Source organism: Hemiscyllium ocellatum (assembly GCF_020745735.1).
Source record: "Hemiscyllium ocellatum isolate sHemOce1 chromosome 27 unlocalized genomic scaffold, sHemOce1.pat.X.cur. SUPER_27_unloc_40, whole genome shotgun sequence".
In the NCBI taxonomy this organism is placed as follows: domain Eukaryota; kingdom Metazoa; phylum Chordata; class Chondrichthyes; order Orectolobiformes; family Hemiscylliidae; genus Hemiscyllium; species Hemiscyllium ocellatum.
The window spans coordinates 106,823-127,665 of record NW_026867510.1 but is presented as its reverse complement, the minus strand read 5'-3'; the positions used below and the strand labels follow the sequence as shown (position 1 = coordinate 127,665).

The 20,843-nt window shown below is 49.0% G+C and overlaps 21 non-coding genes across 21 annotated transcripts; all 21 read right to left on the bottom strand.

Annotated features, from left to right (window-relative positions):
- Positions 1 to 1,420: 1,420 nt before the first annotated feature.
- trnae-uuc (transfer RNA glutamic acid (anticodon UUC)) lies at positions 1,421 to 1,492 on the bottom strand. The gene has a single exon. It is a non-coding gene; the product is annotated as a tRNA-Glu (tRNA).
- Positions 1,493 to 2,059: 567 nt separating this feature from the next.
- trnae-uuc (transfer RNA glutamic acid (anticodon UUC)) lies at positions 2,060 to 2,131 on the bottom strand. The gene has a single exon. It is a non-coding gene; the product is annotated as a tRNA-Glu (tRNA).
- A 1,205-nt stretch (positions 2,132 to 3,336) lies between these two features.
- On the bottom strand, positions 3,337 to 3,408 carry trnae-uuc (transfer RNA glutamic acid (anticodon UUC)). Its single transcript has one exon. It is a non-coding gene; the product is annotated as a tRNA-Glu (tRNA).
- A 567-nt stretch (positions 3,409 to 3,975) lies between these two features.
- On the bottom strand, positions 3,976 to 4,047 carry trnae-uuc (transfer RNA glutamic acid (anticodon UUC)). Its single transcript has one exon. It is a non-coding gene; the product is annotated as a tRNA-Glu (tRNA).
- Positions 4,048 to 4,614: 567 nt separating this feature from the next.
- On the bottom strand, positions 4,615 to 4,686 carry trnae-uuc (transfer RNA glutamic acid (anticodon UUC)). Its single transcript has one exon. It is a non-coding gene; the product is annotated as a tRNA-Glu (tRNA).
- A 1,614-nt stretch (positions 4,687 to 6,300) lies between these two features.
- Positions 6,301 to 6,372, bottom strand: trnae-uuc (transfer RNA glutamic acid (anticodon UUC)). Its single transcript has one exon. It is a non-coding gene; the product is annotated as a tRNA-Glu (tRNA).
- A 550-nt stretch (positions 6,373 to 6,922) lies between these two features.
- On the bottom strand, positions 6,923 to 6,994 carry trnae-uuc (transfer RNA glutamic acid (anticodon UUC)). Its single transcript has one exon. It is a non-coding gene; the product is annotated as a tRNA-Glu (tRNA).
- Positions 6,995 to 7,561: 567 nt separating this feature from the next.
- trnae-uuc (transfer RNA glutamic acid (anticodon UUC)) lies at positions 7,562 to 7,633 on the bottom strand. Its single transcript has one exon. It is a non-coding gene; the product is annotated as a tRNA-Glu (tRNA).
- Positions 7,634 to 8,200: 567 nt separating this feature from the next.
- On the bottom strand, positions 8,201 to 8,272 carry trnae-uuc (transfer RNA glutamic acid (anticodon UUC)). The gene has a single exon. It is a non-coding gene; the product is annotated as a tRNA-Glu (tRNA).
- A 567-nt stretch (positions 8,273 to 8,839) lies between these two features.
- Positions 8,840 to 8,911, bottom strand: trnae-uuc (transfer RNA glutamic acid (anticodon UUC)). Its single transcript has one exon. It is a non-coding gene; the product is annotated as a tRNA-Glu (tRNA).
- Positions 8,912 to 9,478: 567 nt separating this feature from the next.
- Positions 9,479 to 9,550, bottom strand: trnae-uuc (transfer RNA glutamic acid (anticodon UUC)). The gene has a single exon. It is a non-coding gene; the product is annotated as a tRNA-Glu (tRNA).
- Positions 9,551 to 10,117: 567 nt separating this feature from the next.
- On the bottom strand, positions 10,118 to 10,189 carry trnae-uuc (transfer RNA glutamic acid (anticodon UUC)). The gene has a single exon. It is a non-coding gene; the product is annotated as a tRNA-Glu (tRNA).
- A 567-nt stretch (positions 10,190 to 10,756) lies between these two features.
- trnae-uuc (transfer RNA glutamic acid (anticodon UUC)) lies at positions 10,757 to 10,828 on the bottom strand. Its single transcript has one exon. It is a non-coding gene; the product is annotated as a tRNA-Glu (tRNA).
- Positions 10,829 to 12,444: 1,616 nt separating this feature from the next.
- Positions 12,445 to 12,516, bottom strand: trnae-uuc (transfer RNA glutamic acid (anticodon UUC)). Its single transcript has one exon. It is a non-coding gene; the product is annotated as a tRNA-Glu (tRNA).
- A 567-nt stretch (positions 12,517 to 13,083) lies between these two features.
- On the bottom strand, positions 13,084 to 13,155 carry trnae-uuc (transfer RNA glutamic acid (anticodon UUC)). Its single transcript has one exon. It is a non-coding gene; the product is annotated as a tRNA-Glu (tRNA).
- A 567-nt stretch (positions 13,156 to 13,722) lies between these two features.
- Positions 13,723 to 13,794, bottom strand: trnae-uuc (transfer RNA glutamic acid (anticodon UUC)). Its single transcript has one exon. It is a non-coding gene; the product is annotated as a tRNA-Glu (tRNA).
- Positions 13,795 to 14,361: 567 nt separating this feature from the next.
- trnae-uuc (transfer RNA glutamic acid (anticodon UUC)) lies at positions 14,362 to 14,433 on the bottom strand. The gene has a single exon. It is a non-coding gene; the product is annotated as a tRNA-Glu (tRNA).
- Positions 14,434 to 16,310: 1,877 nt separating this feature from the next.
- On the bottom strand, positions 16,311 to 16,382 carry trnae-uuc (transfer RNA glutamic acid (anticodon UUC)). Its single transcript has one exon. It is a non-coding gene; the product is annotated as a tRNA-Glu (tRNA).
- Positions 16,383 to 16,949: 567 nt separating this feature from the next.
- trnae-uuc (transfer RNA glutamic acid (anticodon UUC)) lies at positions 16,950 to 17,021 on the bottom strand. The gene has a single exon. It is a non-coding gene; the product is annotated as a tRNA-Glu (tRNA).
- Positions 17,022 to 17,588: 567 nt separating this feature from the next.
- On the bottom strand, positions 17,589 to 17,660 carry trnae-uuc (transfer RNA glutamic acid (anticodon UUC)). Its single transcript has one exon. It is a non-coding gene; the product is annotated as a tRNA-Glu (tRNA).
- A 566-nt stretch (positions 17,661 to 18,226) lies between these two features.
- On the bottom strand, positions 18,227 to 18,298 carry trnae-uuc (transfer RNA glutamic acid (anticodon UUC)). Its single transcript has one exon. It is a non-coding gene; the product is annotated as a tRNA-Glu (tRNA).
- Positions 18,299 to 20,843: the final 2,545 nt, after the last annotated feature.

Here is a 20,843-nt window from a genome sequence, read left to right as displayed (position 1 = left end):
GCTCCGTTTACCTTTCCACAGATGCTGCTCGACCCGTTTGCTTTCTGTAGTATTCGCTGTGTTTGTTCTACACAAATGCTGAATTCAATTAAAGAACTTCAAACCCTGTACTCTGGTAACTGACCCTGGTCAGTGGCAATAGGTTCTTCTGTCCATTCCCACCACTTCTTCTCCCATCATTGCCAACAGCCCCTGGATATCTCCAGTTAAACTTCTTCGCTGCAAAGAGTACATTCCCAAACTTGGGAATGTCTCCACAAAGTGGAAATGCCTCATCCATGAACATGATGCAAGTGTTACATGAGGGAAGAGATGTTGGCAAAAAGTTGTCAGTTAGCAGATGTTAAAATGTTCAGGAAATAAAACAGACATCCGAGTCTCCAGCTTTGTGAATCTTGAGAAACTCTTTGCGAAGTGGAATTAGAGGAGAATGAAGGATGAACTGTTCGACTGAGCAGAGACAGTCCAGACATCGTCCCCTTGTTTAAGACACCGGGAGATTGACTCTATTATTCTCGGGACATGAACTGAACAGAAACATTGAAAAAATTCTCGTTCATGCACATCAGGAAAACAAACCCCTTCTTGGCTCCACATCAATGTGAAAAGTCAGGAACAGGCAAAACACTGAAAGGCACGATGGGCGATGGCCCCGGTGTTGGAGGGCTAATTCCTCGTGACATGGATGTGCCTGCCGATGGTGGGATCAGATTGTCCACCCAACCCACCCCCCGCCCACACCCCCCCACCCAACCCCCGTCTTCACAATGAATGGCGTAGGATTTATTATACAAAAGTAGAGGGCAATGATAATTCTGGGCACGGGAGGCTGAATTGTGAATGAAAACAGCCTCCTCGAAGAGATTGCACAAGCGGCAGTAAGAAGACTTTCACCAGTACATAAATCAATGTAATGTTTTGAAACCAAATGCTCGCGATGCGATCTCTGTAACATTGGGGAGATTGGAGAGTCAAGTCACATCTCCGGGACTAACCTGCGCGCCTTTATTGGAAAAAAGCGCGGACCGGACCCGGAAGCTGGTGTAGCGCAAGCTTACCTGGGTCGGTTTTCTTTCCCATAAAGGCGCGCAGGAGAGTCCCAGAGATGTGACTTGACTCTCCAGTCTTCCCAATGTGATAGAGATCGCTTCGGGAGCAATGGATACAAAAGTATTAAATTTAAACTGTTAAACAAACATAACCGCGTCTGCAAACAGACACTGCCAAAAAGCCCGGACCTGCTCCACTGAGAGAGTGAGGATTGTTCACTCTTTTGTAGCGGCAGAAGCAATCATCCCAACACATGCAAACAAATCTGCATCAGGATGCTATTTCAACGAACTACTTCACATTGCAGTGCCCAGGAACAACGAAGATCAAGAAACAACTGTACAGCGCATTAAGACCCGTTGAAAACTGCTTCCCTGACCGGGAATCGAACCCGGGCCGCGGCGGTGAAAGCGCCAAATCCTAACCACTAGACCACCAGGGAGACGTAAATCCGCTCTTGTAGCTGTGCTGAAAATTGCCTCGCTGCCTGGGAATCGAATCCGGGCTGCGGCAGGAAGAAGACTTTATCCGATCTCTATCACATTGGGGAGACTGGAGAGTCAAGTCACATCTCCGGGACTCACCTGCGCGCCTTTATTGGAAAAAAGCGCGGACCGGACCCGGAAGCTGGTGTAGCGCAAGCTTACCTGGGTAGGTTTTTTTTCCGATAAAGGCGCGCAGGAGAGTCCCAGAGATGTGACTTGACTCTCCAGTCTTCCCAATGTGATAGAGATCGCTTCGGGAGCAATGGATACAAAAGTATTAAATTTAAACTGTTAAACAAACATAACCGCGTCTGCAAACAGACACTGCCAAAAAGCCCGGACCTGCTCCACTGAGAGAGTGAGGATTGTTCACTCTTTTGTAGCGGCAGAAGCAATCATCCCAACACATGCAAACAAATCTGCATCAGGATGCTATTTCAACGAACTACTTCACATTGCAGTGCCCAGGAACAACGAAGATCAAGAAACAACTGTACAGCGCATTAAGACCCGTTGAAAACTGCTTCCCTGACCGGGAATCGAACCCGGGCCGCGGCGGTGAAAGCGCCAAATCCTAACCACTAGACCACCAGGGAGACGTAAATCCGCTCTTGTAGCTGTGCTGAAAATTGCCTCGCTGCCTGGGAATCGAATCCGGGCTGCGGCAGGAAGAAGACTTTATCCGATCTCTATCACATTGGGGAGACTGGAGAGTCAAGTCACATCTCCGGGACTCACCTGCGCGCCTTTATTGGAAAAAAGCGCGGACCGGACCCGGAAGCTGGTGTAGCGCAAGCTTACCTGGGTAGGTTTTCTTTCCCATAAAGGCGCGCAGGAGAGTTCCAGAGATGTGACTTGACTCTCCAGTCTTCCCAATGTGATAGAGATCGCTTCGGGAGCAATGGATACAAAAGTATTAAATTTAAACTGTTAAACAAACACAACCGCGTCTGCAAACAGACACTGCCAAAAAGCCCTGACCTGCTCCACTGAGAGAGTGAGGATTGCTCACTCTTTTGTAGCGGCAGAATCAATCTTCCCAACACATGCAAACAAATCTGCATCAGGATGCTATTTCAACGAACTACTTCACATTGCAGTGCCCAGGAACAACGAAGATCAAGAAACAACTGTACAGCGCATTAAGACCCGTTGAAAACTGCTTCCCTGACCGGGAATCGAACCCGGGCCGGGCGGTGAAAGCGCCAAATCCTAACCACTAGACCACCAGGGAGACGTAAATCCGCTCTTGTAGCTGTGCTGAAAATTGCCTCGCTGCCTGGGAATCGAATCCGGGCTGCGGCAGGAAGAAGACTTTATCCGATCTCTATCACATTGGGGAGACTGGAGAGTCAAGTCACATCTCCGGGACTCACCTGCGCGCCTTTATTGGAAAAAAGCGCGGACCGGACCCGGAAGCTGGTGTAGCGCAAGCTTACCTGGGTAGGTTTTTTTTCCGATAAAGGCGCGCAGGAGAGTCCCAGAGATGTGACTTGACTCTCCAGTCTTCCCAATGTGATAGAGATCGCTTCGGGAGCAATGGATACAAAAGTATTAAATTTAAACTGTTAAACAAACATAACCGCGTCTGCAAACAGACACTGCCAAAAAGCCCGGACCTGCTCCACTGAGAGAGTGAGGATTGCTCACTCTTTTGTAGCGGCAGAAGCAATCATCCCAACACATGCAAACAAATCTGCATCAGGATGCTATTTCAACGAACTACTTCACATTGCAGTGCCCAGGAACAACGAAGATCAAGAAACAACTGTACAGCGCATTAAGACCCGTTGAAAACTGCTTCCGTGACCGGGAATCGAACCCGGGCCGCGGCGGTGAAAGCGCCAAATCCTAACCACTAGACCACCAGGGAGACGTAAATCCGCTCTTGTAGCTGTGCTGAAAATTGCCTCGCTGCCTGGGAATCGAATCCGGGCTGCGGCAGGAAGAAGACTTTATCCGATCTCTATCACATTGGGGAGACTGGAGAGTCAAGTCACATCTCCGGGACTCACCTGCGCGCCTTTATTGGAAAAAAGCGCGGACCGGACCCGGAAGCTGGTGTAGCGCAAGCTTACCTGGGTAGGTTTTTTTTCCGATAAAGGCGCGCAGGAGAGTCCCAGAGATGTGACTTGACTCTCCAGTCTTCCCAATGTGATAGAGATCGCTTCGGGAGCAATGGATACAAAAGTATTAAATTTAAACTGTTAAACAAACATAACCGCGTCTGCAAACAGACACTGCCAAAAAGCCCGGACCTGCTCCACTGAGAGAGTGAGGATTGTTCACTCTTTTGTAGCGGCAGAAGCAATCATCCCAACACATGCAAACAAATCTGCATCAGGATGCTATTTCAACGAACTACTTCACATTGCAGTGCCCAGGAACAACGAAGATCAAGAAACAACTGTACAGCGCATTAAGACCCGTTGAAAACTGCTTCCCTGACCGGGAATCGAACCCGGGCCGCGGCGGTGAAAGCGCCAAATCCTAACCACTAGACCACCAGGGAGACGTAAATCCGCTCTTGTAGCTGTGCTGAAAATTGCCTCGCTGCCTGGGAATCGAATCCGGGCTGCGGCAGGAAGAAGACTTTATCCGATCTCTATCACATTGGGGAGACTGGAGAGTCAAGTCACATCTCCGGGACTCACCTGCGCGCCTTTATTGGAAAAAAGCGCGGACCGGACCCGGAAGCTGGTGTAGCGCAAGCTTACCTGGGTAGGTTTTTTTTCCGATAAAGGCGCGCAGGAGAGTCCCAGAGATGTGACTTGACTCTCCAGTCTTCCCAATGTGATAGAGATCGCTTCGGGAGCAATGGATACAAAAGTATTAAATTTAAACTGTTAAACAAACATAACCGCGTCTGCAAACAGACACTGCCAAAAAGCCCGGACCTGCTCCACTGAGAGAGTGAGGATTGTTCACTCTTTTGTAGCGGCAGAAGCAATCATCCCAACACATGCAAACAAATCTGCATCAGGATGCTATTTCAACGAACTACTTCACATTGCAGTGCCCAGGAACAACGAAGATCAAGAAACAACTGTACAGCGCATTAAGACCCGTTGAAAACTGCTTCCCTGACCGGGAATCGAACCCGGGCAGCGGCGGTGAAAGCGCCAAATCCTAACCACTAGACCACCAGGGAGACGTAAATCCGCTCTTGTAGCTGTGCTGAAAATTGCCTCGCTGGCGATTTTCAATGACTTCCTGTTGGCTGCATCATCGCTCAAACTTCACAAAACTCTTCTCAATAAAGCCATGTTTTCTCACATCAGGGAATTTATTGCCATGCAGGAAACTCGAGTTCTGAACAAAAAACATAGCACACCCAAAACGTCAGCTCCGTTTACCTTTCCACAGATGCTGCTCGACCCGTTTGCTTTCTGTAGTATTCGCTGTGTTTGTTCTACACAAATGCTGAATTCAATTAAAGAACTTCAAACCCTGTACTCTGGTAACTGACCCTGGTCAGTGGCAATAGGTTCTTCTGTCCATTCCCACCACTTCTTCTCCCATCATTGCCAACAGCCCCTGGATATCTCCAGTTAAACTTCTTCGCTGCAAAGAGTACATTCCCAAACTTGGGAATGTCTCCACAAAGTGGAAATGCCTCATCCATGAACATGATGCAAGTGTTACATGAGGGAAGAGATGTTGGCAAAAAGTTGTCAGTTAGCAGATGTTAAAATGTTCAGGAAATAAAACAGACATCCGAGTCTCCAGCTTTGTGAATCTTGAGAAACTCTTTGCGAAGTGGAATTAGAGGAGAATGAAGGATGAACTGTTCGACTGAGCAGAGACAGTCCAGACATCGTCCCCTTGTTTAAGACACCGGGAGATTGACTCTATTATTCTCGGGACATGAACTGAACAGAAACATTGAAAAAATTCTCGTTCATGCACATCAGGAAAACAAACCCCTTCTTGGCTCCACATCAATGTGAAAAGTCAGGAACAGGCAAAACACTGAAAGGCACGATGGGCGATGGCCCCGGTGTTGGAGGGCTAATTCCTCGTGACATGGATGTGCCTGCCGATGGTGGGATCAGATTGTCCACCCAACCCACCCCCCGCCCACACCCCCCCACCCAACCCCCGTCTTCACAATGAATGGCGTAGGATTTATTATACAAAAGTAGAGGGCAATGATAATTCTGGGCACGGGAGGCTGAATTGTGAATGAAAACAGCCTCCTCGAAGAGATTGCACAAGCGGCAGTAAGAAGACTTTCACCAGTACATAAATCAATGTAATGTTTTGAAACCAAATGCTCGCGATGCGATCTCTGTAACATTGGGGAGATTGGAGAGTCAAGTCACATCTCCGGGACTAACCTGCGCGCCTTTATTGGAAAAAAGCGCGGACCGGACCCGGAAGCTGGTGTAGCGCAAGCTTACCTGGGTCGGTTTTCTTTCCCATAAAGGCGCGCAGGAGAGTCCCAGAGATGTGACTTGACTCTCCAGTCTTCCCAATGTGATAGAGATCGCTTCGGGAGCAATGGATACAAAAGTATTAAATTTAAACTGTTAAACAAACATAACCGCGTCTGCAAACAGACACTGCCAAAAAGCCCGGACCTGCTCCACTGAGAGAGTGAGGATTGTTCACTCTTTTGTAGCGGCAGAAGCAATCATCCCAACACATGCAAACAAATCTGCATCAGGATGCTATTTCAACGAACTACTTCACATTGCAGTGCCCAGGAACAACGAAGATCAAGAAACAACTGTACAGCGCATTAAGACCCGTTGAAAACTGCTTCCCTGACCGGGAATCGAACCCGGGCCGCGGCGGTGAAAGCGCCAAATCCTAACCACTAGACCACCAGGGAGACGTAAATCCGCTCTTGTAGCTGTGCTGAAAATTGCCTCGCTGCCTGGGAATCGAATCCGGGCTGCGGCAGGAAGAAGACTTTATCCGATCTCTATCACATTGGGGAGACTGGAGAGTCAAGTCACATCTCCGGGACTCACCTGCGCGCCTTTATTGGAAAAAAGCGCGGACCGGACCCGGAAGCTGGTGTAGCGCAAGCTTACCTGGGTCGGTTTTCTTTCCCATAAAGGCGCGCAGGAGAGTCCCAGAGATGTGACTTGACTCTCCAGTCTTCCCAATGTGATAGAGATCGCTTCGGGAGCAATGGATACAAAAGTATTAAATTTAAACTGTTAAACAAACATAACCGCGTCTGCAAACAGACACTGCCAAAAAGCCCGGAACTGCTCCACTGAGAGAGTGAGCATTGCTCACTCTTTTGTAGCGGCAGAATCAATCTTCCCAACACATGCAAACAAATCTGCATCAGGATGCTATTTCAACGAACTACTTCACATTGCAGTGCCCAGGAACAACTGTACAGCGCATTAAGACCCGTTGAAAACTGCTTCCCTGACCGGGAATCGAACCCGGGCCGCGGCGGTGAAAGCGCCAAATCCTAACCACTAGACCACCAGGGAGACGTAAATCCGCTCTTGTAGCTGTGCTGAAAATTGCCTCGCTGCCTGGGAATCGAATCCGGGCTGCGGCAGGAAGAAGACTTTATCCGATCTCTATCACATTGGGGAGACTGGAGAGTCAAGTCACATCTCCGGGACTCACCTGCGCGCCTTTATTGGAAAAAAGCGCGGACCGGACCCGGAAGCTGGTGTAGCGCAAGCTTACCTGGGTAGGTTTTTTTTCCGATAAAGGCGCGCAGGAGAGTCCCAGAGATGTGACTTGACTCTCCAGTCTTCCCAATGTGATAGAGATCGCTTCGGGAGCAATGGATACAAAAGTATTAAATTTAAACTGTTAAACAAACATAACCGCGTCTGCAAACAGACACTGCCAAAAAGCCCGGACCTGCTCCACTGAGAGAGTGAGGATTGTTCACTCTTTTGTAGCGGCAGAAGCAATCATCCCAACACATGCAAACAAATCTGCATCAGGATGCTATTTCAACGAACTACTTCACATTGCAGTGCCCAGGAACAACGAAGATCAAGAAACAACTGTACAGCGCATTAAGACCCGTTGAAAACTGCTTCCCTGACCGGGAATCGAACCCGGGCCGCGGCGGTGAAAGCGCCAAATCCTAACCACTAGACCACCAGGGAGACGTAAATCCGCTCTTGTAGCTGTGCTGAAAATTGCCTCGCTGCCTGGGAATCGAATCCGGGCTGCGGCAGGAAGAAGACTTTATCCGATCTCTATCACATTGGGGAGACTGGAGAGTCAAGTCACATCTCCGGGACTCACCTGCGCGCCTTTATTGGAAAAAAGCGCGGACCGGACCCGGAAGCTGGTGTAGCGCAAGCTTACCTGGGTAGGTTTTTTTTCCGATAAAGGCGCGCAGGAGAGTCCCAGAGATGTGACTTGACTCTCCAGTCTTCCCAATGTGATAGAGATCGCTTCGGGAGCAATGGATACAAAAGTATTAAATTTAAACTGTTAAACAAACATAACCGCGTCTGCAAACAGACACTGCCAAAAAGCCCGGACCTGCTCCACTGAGAGAGTGAGGATTGTTCACTCTTTTGTAGCGGCAGAAGCAATCATCCCAACACATGCAAACAAATCTGCATCAGGATGCTATTTCAACGAACTACTTCACATTGCAGTGCCCAGGAACAACGAAGATCAAGAAACAACTGTACAGCGCATTAAGACCCGTTGAAAACTGCTTCCGTGACCGGGAATCGAACCCGGGCCGCGGCGGTGAAAGCGCCAAATCCTAACCACTAGACCACCAGGGAGACGTAAATCCGCTCTTGTAGCTGTGCTGAAAATTGCCTCGCTGCCTGGGAATCGAATCCGGGCTGCGGCAGGAAGAAGACTTTATCCGATCTCTATCACATTGGGGAGACTGGAGAGTCAAGTCACATCTCCGGGACTCACCTGCGCGCCTTTATTGGAAAAAAGCGCGGACCGGACCCGGAAGCTGGTGTAGCGCAAGCTTACCTGGGTAGGTTTTTTTTCCGATAAAGGCGCGCAGGAGAGTCCCAGAGATGTGACTTGACTCTCCAGTCTTCCCAATGTGATAGAGATCGCTTCGGGAGCAATGGATACAAAAGTATTAAATTTAAACTGTTAAACAAACATAACCGCGTCTGCAAACAGACACTGCCAAAAAGCCCGGACCTGCTCCACTGAGAGAGTGAGGATTGTTCACTCTTTTGTAGCGGCAGAAGCAATCATCCCAACACATGCAAACAAATCTGCATCAGGATGCTATTTCAACGAACTACTTCACATTGCAGTGCCCAGGAACAACGAAGATCAAGAAACAACTGTACAGCGCATTAAGACCCGTTGAAAACTGCTTCCCTGACCGGGAATCGAACCCGGGCCGCGGCGGTGAAAGCGCCAAATCCTAACCACTAGACCACCAGGGAGACGTAAATCCGCTCTTGTAGCTGTGCTGAAAATTGCCTCGCTGCCTGGGAATCGAATCCGGGCTGCGGCAGGAAGAAGACTTTATCCGATCTCTATCACATTGGGGAGACTGGAGAGTCAAGTCACATCTCCGGGACTCACCTGCGCGCCTTTATTGGAAAAAAGCGCGGACCGGACCCGGAAGCTGGTGTAGCGCAAGCTTACCTGGGTAGGTTTTTTTTCCGATAAAGGCGCGCAGGAGAGTCCCAGAGATGTGACTTGACTCTCCAGTCTTCCCAATGTGATAGAGATCGCTTCGGGAGCAATGGATACAAAAGTATTAAATTTAAACTGTTAAACAAACATAACCGCGTCTGCAAACAGACACTGCCAAAAAGCCCGGACCTGCTCCACTGAGAGAGTGAGGATTGTTCACTCTTTTGTAGCGGCAGAAGCAATCATCCCAACACATGCAAACAAATCTGCATCAGGATGCTATTTCAACGAACTACTTCACATTGCAGTGCCCAGGAACAACGAAGATCAAGAAACAACTGTACAGCGCATTAAGACCCGTTGAAAACTGCTTCCGTGACCGGGAATCGAACCCGGGCCGCGGCGGTGAAAGCGCCAAATCCTAACCACTAGACCACCAGGGAGACGTAAATCCGCTCTTGTAGCTGTGCTGAAAATTGCCTCGCTGCCTGGGAATCGAATCCGGGCTGCGGCAGGAAGAAGACTTTATCCGATCTCTATCACATTGGGGAGACTGGAGAGTCAAGTCACATCTCCGGGACTCACCTGCGCGCCTTTATTGGAAAAAAGCGCGGACCGGACCCGGAAGCTGGTGTAGCGCAAGCTTACCTGGGTAGGTTTTTTTTCCGATAAAGGCGCGCAGGAGAGTCCCAGAGATGTGACTTGACTCTCCAGTCTTCCCAATGTGATAGAGATCGCTTCGGGAGCAATGGATACAAAAGTATTAAATTTAAACTGTTAAACAAACATAACCGCGTCTGCAAACAGACACTGCCAAAAAGCCCGGACCTGCTCCACTGAGAGAGTGAGGATTGTTCACTCTTTTGTAGCGGCAGAAGCAATCATCCCAACACATGCAAACAAATCTGCATCAGGATGCTATTTCAACGAACTACTTCACATTGCAGTGCCCAGGAACAACGAAGATCAAGAAACAACTGTACAGCGCATTAAGACCCGTTGAAAACTGCTTCTCTGACCGGGAATCGAACCCGGGCCGCGGCGGTGAAAGCGCCAAATCCTAACCACTAGACCACCAGGGAGACGTAAATCCGCTCTTGTAGCTGTGCTGAAAATTGCCTCGCTGCCTGGGAATCGAATCCGGGCTGCGGCAGGAAGAAGACTTTATCCGATCTCTATCACATTGGGGAGACTGGAGAGTCAAGTCACATCTCCGGGACTCACCTGCGCGCCTTTATTGGAAAAAAGCGCGGACCGGACCCGGAAGCTGGTGTAGCGCAAGCTTACCTGGGTAGGTTTTTTTTCCGATAAAGGCGCGCAGGAGAGTCCCAGAGATGTGACTTGACTCTCCAGTCTTCCCAATGTGATAGAGATCGCTTCGGGAGCAATGGATACAAAAGTATTAAATTTAAACTGTTAAACAAACATAACCGCGTCTGCAAACAGACACTGCCAAAAAGCCCGGACCTGCTCCACTGAGAGAGTGAGGATTGTTCACTCTTTTGTAGCGGCAGAAGCAATCATCCCAACACATGCAAACAAATCTGCATCAGGATGCTATTTCAACGAACTACTTCACATTGCAGTGCCCAGGAACAACGAAGATCAAGAAACAACTGTACAGCGCATTAAGACCCGTTGAAAACTGCTTCCCTGACCGGGAATCGAACCCGGGCCGCGGCGGTGAAAGCGCCAAATCCTAACCACTAGACCACCAGGGAGACGTAAATCCGCTCTTGTAGCTGTGCTGAAAATTGCCTCGCTGGCGATTTTCAATGACTTCCTGTTGGCTGCATCATCGCTCAAACTTCACAAAACTCTTCTCAATAAAGCCATGTTTTCTCACATCAGGGAATTTATTGCCATGCAGGAAACTCGAGTTCTGAACAAAAAACATAGCACACCCAAAACGTCAGCTCCGTTTACCTTTCCACAGATGCTGCTCGACCCGTTTGCTTTCTGTAGTATTCGCTGTGTTTGTTCTACACAAATGCTGAATTCAATTAAAGAACTTCAAACCCTGTACTCTGGTAACTGACCCTGGTCAGTGGCAATAGGTTCTTCTGTCCATTCCCACCACTTCTTCTCCCATCATTGCCAACAGCCCCTGGATATCTCCAGTTAAACTTCTTCGCTGCAAAGAGTACATTCCCAAACTTGGGAATGTCTCCACAAAGTGGAAATGCCTCATCCATGAACATGATGCAAGTGTTACATGAGGGAAGAGATGTTGGCAAAAAGTTGTCAGTTAGCAGATGTTAAAATGTTCAGGAAATAAAACAGACATCCGAGTCTCCAGCTTTGTGAATCTTGAGAAACTCTTTGCGAAGTGGAATTAGAGGAGAATGAAGGATGAACTGTTCGACTGAGCAGAGACAGTCCAGACATCGTCCCCTTGTTTAAGACACCGGGAGATTGACTCTATTATTCTCGGGACATGAACTGAACAGAAACATTGAAAAAATTCTCGTTCATGCACATCAGGAAAACAAACCCCTTCTTGGCTCCACATCAATGTGAAAAGTCAGGAACAGGCAAAACACTGAAAGGCACGATGGGCGATGGCCCCGGTGTTGGAGGGCTAATTCCTCGTGACATGGATGTGCCTGCCGATGGTGGGATCAGATTGTCCACCCAACCCACCCCCCCCGCCCACACCCCCCCACCCAACCCCCGTCTTCACAATGAATGGCGTAGGATTTATTATACAAAAGTAGAGGGCAATGATAATTCTGGGCACGGGAGGCTGAATTGTGAATGAAAACAGCCTCCTCGAAGAGATTGCACAAGCGGCAGTAAGAAGACTTTCACCAGTACATAAATCAATGTAATGTTTTGAAACCAAATGCTCGCGATGCGATCTCTGTAACATTGGGGAGATTGGAGAGTCAAGTCACATCTCCGGGACTAACCTGCGCGCCTTTATTGGAAAAAAGCGCGGACCGGACCCGGAAGCTGGTGTAGCGCAAGCTTACCTGGGTCGGTTTTCTTTCCCATAAAGGCGCGCAGGAGAGTCCCAGAGATGTGACTTGACTCTCCAGTCTTCTCAATGTGATAGAGATCGCTTCGGGAGCAATGGGTACAAAAGTATTAAATTTAAACTGTTAAACAAACATAACCGCGTCTGCAAACAGACACTGCCAAAAAGCCCTGACCTGCTCCACTGAGAGAGTGAGGATTGTTCACTCTTTTGTAGCGGCAGAAGCAATCATCCCAACACATGCAAACAAATCTGCATCAGGATGCTATTTCAACGAACTACTTCACATTGCAGTGCCCAGGAACAACGAAGATCAAGAAACAACTGTACAGCGCATTAAGACCCGTTGAAAACTGCTTCCCTGACCGGGAATCGAACCCGGGCCGCGGCGGTGAAAGCGCCAAATCCTAACCACTAGACCACCAGGGAGACGTAAATCCGCTCTTGTAGCTGTGCTGAAAATTGCCTCGCTGCCTGGGAATCGAATCCGGGCTGCGGCAGGAAGAAGACTTTATCCGATCTCTATCACATTGGGGAGACTGGAGAGTCAAGTCACATCTCCGGGACTCACCTGCGCGCCTTTATTGGAAAAAAGCGCGGACCGGACCCGGAAGCTGGTGTAGCGCAAGCTTACCTGGGTAGGTTTTTTTTCCGATAAAGGCGCGCAGGAGAGTCCCAGAGATGTGACTTGACTCTCCAGTCTTCCCAATGTGATAGAGATCGCTTCGGGAGCAATGGATACAAAAGTATTAAATTTAAACTGTTAAACAAACATAACCGCGTCTGCAAACAGACACTGCCAAAAAGCCCGGACCTGCTCCACTGAGAGAGTGAGGATTGTTCACTCTTTTGTAGCGGCAGAAGCAATCATCCCAACACATGCAAACAAATCTGCATCAGGATGCTATTTCAACGAACTACTTCACATTGCAGTGCCCAGGAACAACGAAGATCAAGAAACAACTGTACAGCGCATTAAGACCCGTTGAAAACTGCTTCCGTGACCGGGAATCGAACCCGGGCCGCGGCGGTGAAAGCGCCAAATCCTAACCACTAGACCACCAGGGAGACGTAAATCCGCTCTTGTAGCTGTGCTGAAAATTGCCTCGCTGCCTGGGAATCGAATCCGGGCTGCGGCAGGAAGAAGACTTTATCCGATCTCTATCACATTGGGGAGACTGGAGAGTCAAGTCACATCTCCGGGACTCACCTGCGCGCCTTTATTGGAAAAAAGCGCGGACCGGACCCGGAAGCTGGTGTAGCGCAAGCTTACCTGGGTAGGTTTTTTTTCCGATAAAGGCGCGCAGGAGAGTCCCAGAGATGTGACTTGACTCTCCAGTCTTCCCAATGTGATAGAGATCGCTTCGGGAGCAATGGATACAAAAGTATTAAATTTAAACTGTTAAACAAACATAACCGCGTCTGCAAACAGACACTGCCAAAAAGCCCGGACCTGCTCCACTGAGAGAGTGAGGATTGTTCACTCTTTTGTAGCGGCAGAAGCAATCATCCCAACACATGCAAACAAATCTGCATCAGGATGCTATTTCAACGAACTACTTCACATTGCAGTGCCCAGGAACAACGAAGATCAAGAAACAACTGTACAGCGCATTAAGACCCGTTGAAAACTGCTTCCCTGACCGGGAATCGAACCCGGGCCGCGGCGGTGAAAGCGCCAAATCCTAACCACTAGACCACCAGGGAGACGTAAATCCGCTCTTGTAGCTGTGCTGAAAATTGCCTCGCTGCCTGGGAATCGAATCCGGGCTGCGGCAGGAAGAAGACTTTATCCGATCTCTATCACATTGGGGAGACTGGAGAGTCAAGTCACATCTCCGGGACTCACCTGCGCGCCTTTATTGGAAAAAAGCGCGGACCGGACCCGGAAGCTGGTGTAGCGCAAGCTTACCTGGGTAGGTTTTTTTTCCGATAAAGGCGCGCAGGAGAGTCCCAGAGATGTGACTTGACTCTCCAGTCTTCCCAATGTGATAGAGATCGCTTCGGGAGCAATGGATACAAAAGTATTAAATTTAAACTGTTAAACAAACATAACCGCGTCTGCAAACAGACACTGCCAAAAAGCCCGGACCTGCTCCACTGAGAGAGTGAGGATTGTTCACTCTTTTGTAGCGGCAGAAGCAATCATCCCAACACATGCAAACAAATCTGCATCAGGATGCTATTTCAACGAACTACTTCACATTGCAGTGCCCAGGAACAACGAAGATCAAGAAACAACTGTACAGCGCATTAAGACCCGTTGAAAACTGCTTCCGTGACCGGGAATCGAACCCGGGCCGCGGCGGTGAAAGCGCCAAATCCTAACCACTAGACCACCAGGGAGACGTAAATCCGCTCTTGTAGCTGTGCTGAAAATTGCCTCGCTGCCTGGGAATCGAATCCGGGCTGCGGCAGGAAGAAGACTTTATCCGATCTCTATCACATTGGGGAGACTGGAGAGTCAAGTCACATCTCCGGGACTCACCTGCGCGCCTTTATTGGAAAAAAGCGCGGACCGGACCCGGAAGCTGGTGTAGCGCAAGCTTACCTGGGTAGGTTTTTTTTCCGATAAAGGCGCGCAGGAGAGGATCCCGAGGCACTACAGTGATAGTGCCTCCCACCCGCCCTCCTCCTCTAACCTTATGATAAGACCCATTGTGGTAAGCAGGTCAGTGCTGCATTTTGCTTGTTCTATTCTTCAGACCTAGTTTTTCTTAAAAGTTACTTTTAGAGGGATGGCAGTGAAGACAGTGCAATGTTCCTCTTGCAACATGTTTGAGGGGAGGGATGCCATGGTCGTCCCTGATGATTACACACAGATGCTGCTCGACCCGTTTGCTTTCTGTAGTATTCGCTGTGTTTGTTCTACACAAATGCTGAATTCAATTAAAGAACTTCAAACCCTGTACTCTGGTAACTGACCCTGGTCAGTGGCAATAGGTTCTTCTGTCCATTCCCACCACTTCTTCTCCCATCATTGCCAACAGCCCCTGGATATCTCCAGTTAAACTTCTTCGCTGCAAAGAGTACATTCCCAAACTTGGGAATGTCTCCACAAAGTGGAAATGCCTCATCCATGAACATGATGCAAGTGTTACATGAGGGAAGAGATGTTGGCAAAAAGTTGTCAGTTAGCAGATGTTAAAATGTTCAGGAAATAAAACAGACATCCGAGTCTCCAGCTTTGTGAATCTTGAGAAACTCTTTGCGAAGTGGAATTAGAGGAGAATGAAGGATGAACTGTTCGACTGAGCAGAGACAGTCCAGACATCGTCCCCTTGTTTAAGACACCGGGAGATTGACTCTATTATTCTCGGGACATGAACTGAACAGAAACATTGAAAAAATTCTCGTTCATGCACATCAGGAAAACAAACCCCTTCTTGGCTCCACATCAATGTGAAAAGTCAGGAACAGGCAAAACACTGAAAGGCACGATGGGCGATGGCCCCGGTGTTGGAGGGCTAATTCCTCGTGACATGGATGTGCCTGCCGATGGTGGGATCAGATTGTCCACCCAACCCACCCCCCCCGCCCACACCCCCCCACCCAACCCCCGTCTTCACAATGAATGGCGTAGGATTTATTATACAAAAGTAGAGGGCAATGATAATTCTGGGCACGGGAGGCTGAATTGTGAATGAAAACAGCCTCCTCGAAGAGATTGCACAAGCGGCAGTAAGAAGACTTTCACCAGTACATAAATCAATGTAATGTTTTGAAACCAAATGCTCGCGATGCGATCTCTGTAACATTGGGGAGATTGGAGAGTCAAGTCACATCTCCGGGACTAACCTGCGCGCCTTTATTGGAAAAAAGCGCGGACCGGACCCGGAAGCTGGTGTAGCGCAAGCTTACCTGGGTCGGTTTTCTTTCCCATAAAGGCGCGCAGGAGAGTCCCAGAGATGTGACTTGACTCTCCAGTCTTCTCAATGTGATAGAGATCGCTTCGGGAGCAATGGGTACAAAAGTATTAAATTTAAACTGTTAAACAAACATAACCGCGTCTGCAAACAGACACTGCCAAAAAGCCCTGACCTGCTCCACTGAGAGAGTGAGGATTGTTCACTCTTTTGTAGCGGCAGAAGCAATCATCCCAACACATGCAAACAAATCTGCATCAGGATGCTATTTCAACGAACTACTTCACATTGCAGTGCCCAGGAACAACGAAGATCAAGAAACAACTGTACAGCGCATTAAGACCCGTTGAAAACTGCTTCCCTGACCGGGAATCGAACCCGGGCCGCGGCGGTGAAAGCGCCAAATCCTAACCACTAGACCACCAGGGAGACGTAAATCCGCTCTTGTAGCTGTGCTGAAAATTGCCTCGCTGCCTGGGAATCGAATCCGGGCTGCGGCAGGAAGAAGACTTTATCCGATCTCTATCACATTGGGGAGACTGGAGAGTCAAGTCACATCTCCGGGACTCACCTGCGCGCCTTTATTGGAAAAAAGCGCGGACCGGACCCGGAAGCTGGTGTAGCGCAAGCTTACCTGGGTAGGTTTTTTTTCCGATAAAGGCGCGCAGGAGAGTCCCAGAGATGTGACTTGACTCTCCAGTCTTCCCAATGTGATAGAGATCGCTTCGGGAGCAATGGATACAAAAGTATTAAATTTAAACTGTTAAACAAACATAACCGCGTCTGCAAACAGACACTGCCAAAAAGCCCGGACCTGCTCCACTGAGAGAGTGAGGATTGTTCACTCTTTTGTAGCGGCAGAAGCAATCATCCCAACACATGCAAACAAATCTGCATCAGGATGCTATTTCAACGAACTACTTCACATTGCAGTGCCCAGGAACAACGAAGATCAAGAAACAACTGTACAGCGCATTAAGACCCGTTGAAAACTGCTTCCGTGACCGGGAATCGAACCCGGGCCGCGGCGGTGAAAGCGCCAAATCCTAACCACTAGACCACCAGGGAGACGTAAATCCGCTCTTGTAGCTGTGCTGAAAATTGCCTCGCTGCCTGGGAATCGAATCCGGGCTGCGGCAGGAAGAAGACTTTATCCGATCTCTATCACATTGGGGAGACTGGAGAGTCAAGTCACATCTCCGGGACTCACCTGCGCGCCTTTATTGGAAAAAAGCGCGGACCGGACCCGGAAGCTGGTGTAGCGCAAGCTTACCTGGGTAGGTTTTTTTTCCGATAAAGGCGCGCAGGAGAGTCCCAGAGATGTGACTTGACTCTCCAGTCTTCCCAATGTGATAGAGATCGCTTCGGGAGCAATGGATACAAAAGTATTAAATTTAAACTGTTAAACAAACATAACCGCGTCTGCAAACAGACACTGCCAAAAAGCCCGGACCTGCTCCACTGAGAGAGTGAGGATTGTTCACTCTTTTGTAGCGGCAGAAGCAATCATCCCAACACATGCAAACAAATCTGCATCAGGATGCTATTTCAACGAACTACTTCACATTGCAGTGCCCAGGAACAACGAAGATCAAGAAACAACTGTACAGCGCATTAAGACCCGTTGAAAACTGCTTCCCTGACCGGGAATCGAACCCGGGCCGCGGCGGTGAAAGCGCCAAATCCTAACCACTAGACCACCAGGGAGACGTAAATCCGCTCTTGTAGCTGTGCTGAAAATTGCCTCGCTGCCTGGGAATCGAATCCGGGCTGCGGCAGGAAGAAGACTTTATCCGATCTCTATCACATTGGGGAGACTGGAGAGTCAAGTCACATCTCCGGGACTCACCTGCGCGCCTTTATTGGAAAAAAGCGCGGACCGGACCCGGAAGCTGGTGTAGCGCAAGCTTACCTGGGTAGGTTTTTTTTCCGATAAAGGCGCGCAGGAGAGTCCCAGAGATGTGACTTGACTCTCCAGTCTTCCCAATGTGATAGAGATCGCTTCGGGAGCAATGGATACAAAAGTATTAAATTTAAACTGTTAAACAAACATAACCGCGTCTGCAAACAGACACTGCCAAAAAGCCCGGACCTGCTCCACTGAGAGAGTGAGGATTGTTCACTCTTTTGTAGCGGCAGAAGCAATCATCCCAACACATGCAAACAAATCTGCATCAGGATGCTATTTCAACGAACTACTTCACATTGCAGTGCCCAGGAACAACGAAGATCAAGAAACAACTGTACAGCGCATTAAGACCCGTTGAAAACTGCTTCCTGACCGGGAATCGAACCCGGGCCGCGGCGGTGAAAGCGCCAAATCCTAACCACTAGACCACCAGGGAGACGTAAATCCGCTCTTGTAGCTGTGCTGAAAATTGCCTCGCTGCCTGGGAATCGAATCCGGGCTGCGGCAGGAAGAAGACTTTATCCGATCTCTATCACATTGGGGAGACTGGAGAGTCAAGTCACATCTCCGGGACTCACCTGCGCGCCTTTATTGGAAAAAAGCGCGGACCGGACCCGGAAGCTGGTGTAGCGCAAGCTTACCTGGGTAGGTTTTTTTTCCGATAAAGGCGCGCAGGAGAGGATCCCGAGGCACTACAGTGATAGTGCCTCCCACCCGCCCTCCTCCTCTAACCTTATGATAAGACCCATTGTGGTAAGCAGGTCAGTGCTGCATTTTGCTTGTTCTATTCTTCAGACCTAGTTTTTCTTAAAAGTTACTTTTAGAGGGATGGCAGTGAAGACAGTGCAATGTTCCTCTTGCAACATGTTTGAGGGGAGGGATGCCATGGTCGTCCCTGATGATTACACTTGCCGTAAGTGCACCCATCTCCAGCTCCTCCAAGAGCATGTTCGCGATCTGGAGCTGGAGTTGGATGAATTTAGAATCATTCGGGAGGCAGAGGGGGTCATAGATCGGTGCTTTAGGAAAGTAGCAACTCCAAAGATTGCAGACAGATGGGTGACAGTGAGGGTCTTGGAGAAAGCAGCCAATGCAGAGACCTCCTGCGGTCGTTCCCCTCAAGAACAAGTATGCCATTTTGGATACTTGTTGGTACGACGACTTACCAGGGGTAAGCAGTGGGGTTCAGGGCTCTGGCACGGAGCCTGTTCCTGTTGCTCAGAAGGGAAGGTTGGAGAAGAGCAGAGCAAGAGTTATTGGGGACTCGATAGTTTGGGGCACAGATAGCCGGTTTCGTGGGGGCGAGAGAGACTCACTTTTGGTATGTTGCCTCCCAGGTGCAAGGGTAAGTGACGTTTCTGATCGTGTTTTCCGGTTCCTTAAGGGGGTGGGGGAGCAGCCCGAAGTCGTGGTCCACATTGGCAGCAACGACATAGGTAGGAAGAAGCATGAGGATGTTAGGCAGGCTTTCAGGGAGCTAGGTTGGAAGAGCAGTGTTCGAACAAACAGAGTTGTTGTCTCTGGTTTGTTACCCGTGCCACGTGATAGAGAGTCGAGGAATAGTGAGAGAGAACAGTTAAATGCGTGGCTACAGGGATGGTGCAGGAGGGAGGGATTCCAGTATCTGGATAACTGGGGTTCTTTCTGGGGAAGGTGGTATCTGTATAAACAGGATGGTCTCCACCTGAGCCTGAGGTGCACCACCATCCTTTGGGGGAGGTTTGCTAGTGCTCTTTGGGAGGGTTTAAACTAACTCTGCAGGGACATGTAGACTGCAGCTTTAGGGTGCAGGACCTTGAGTGTAGGGAGGTTAGGAACATGGCATCAATCTCGAAGGAGGTTGCCTCTAAACAGGAAGGTGGCTTGAAGTGTATATACGTCAATGTGAGAAGTATACGAAATAAGGAAGGTGAACTTGCAGTGTGGGTTGGTACCTGGGATTTCGATGTTGTGGCTATCACGGAGACATGGGTAGAACAGGGACAGGATTGGCTGTTGCAGGTTCCAGTGTTTAAATGTTTTAGTAGGGTCAGAGGTGGGGGTAAAAGAGGGTGTGTGTGGCATTGCTTGTAAAGGATAGTATTACAGCGGTGGAAAGGACGATGAATGAAGACTCGCCATTTGACGTAGTTTGGGCTGAGGTTGGAAATAGGAAAGGTGAGGAGTTTTCTACAGGCCTAATAGTCCTAGAGACGTAGAAGAAAGGATTGCCGGGGTGATTCAGGAGAAGAGTGTAAGTAATAGGGTGGTTGTTATGGGGGTCTTTAACTTTCCAGATATTGACTGGGAAAGCTATAGCTCTAGTACGTTAGATGACACAATATGTTGACAGGCCAACAAGAGGTGAGGCCGTACTAGATTTGGTTCTGGGTAACGAACCAGGCCAGGTGTTAGAATTGGAGGTAGGTGAGCACTTTGGGGACAGTGACCACAATTCGGTGACTTTTACTCTGGTGATGAAGAGGGATAAGTGTGCACTGTCGGGCAAGATTTATAGCTGGGGACTGGGAAATTATGATGCGGTGAGGCATGACTTAGGATGCGTGGCTTGGAAAAGTAGGCTTCAATGGAAGGGTGCAATCGATATGTGGAGCTTGTTCAAGGAGCAACTATTGAGTGTCCTTGATAAGTATGTACCAGTGAGGCAGGGAGGAAAGGGTCATGTGAGGGAGCCATGGTTTAATAATGAATTGGAATCCCTTGTTAAAGTGAAGAGGGCGGCCTATGTAAAGATGAGGCATGAAATTCAATTGGGGCGATTGAGAGTTATAAGTTAGCCAGGGAGGATCTAAAGAGAGTTAAGAGCAGCAAGGAGGGGGCACGAAAAGTAATTGGTTGGTAGGATTAGGGAAAACCCAAAGGCTTTCTATAGGTATGTCAGGAATAAAAGAATGACTCGGGTAGGAATAGGTCCAGTCAAGGATAGTAGTGGGAAGTTGCGCATGGAGGCCGAAGAGATTGGGGAGACACTGAATGAATAC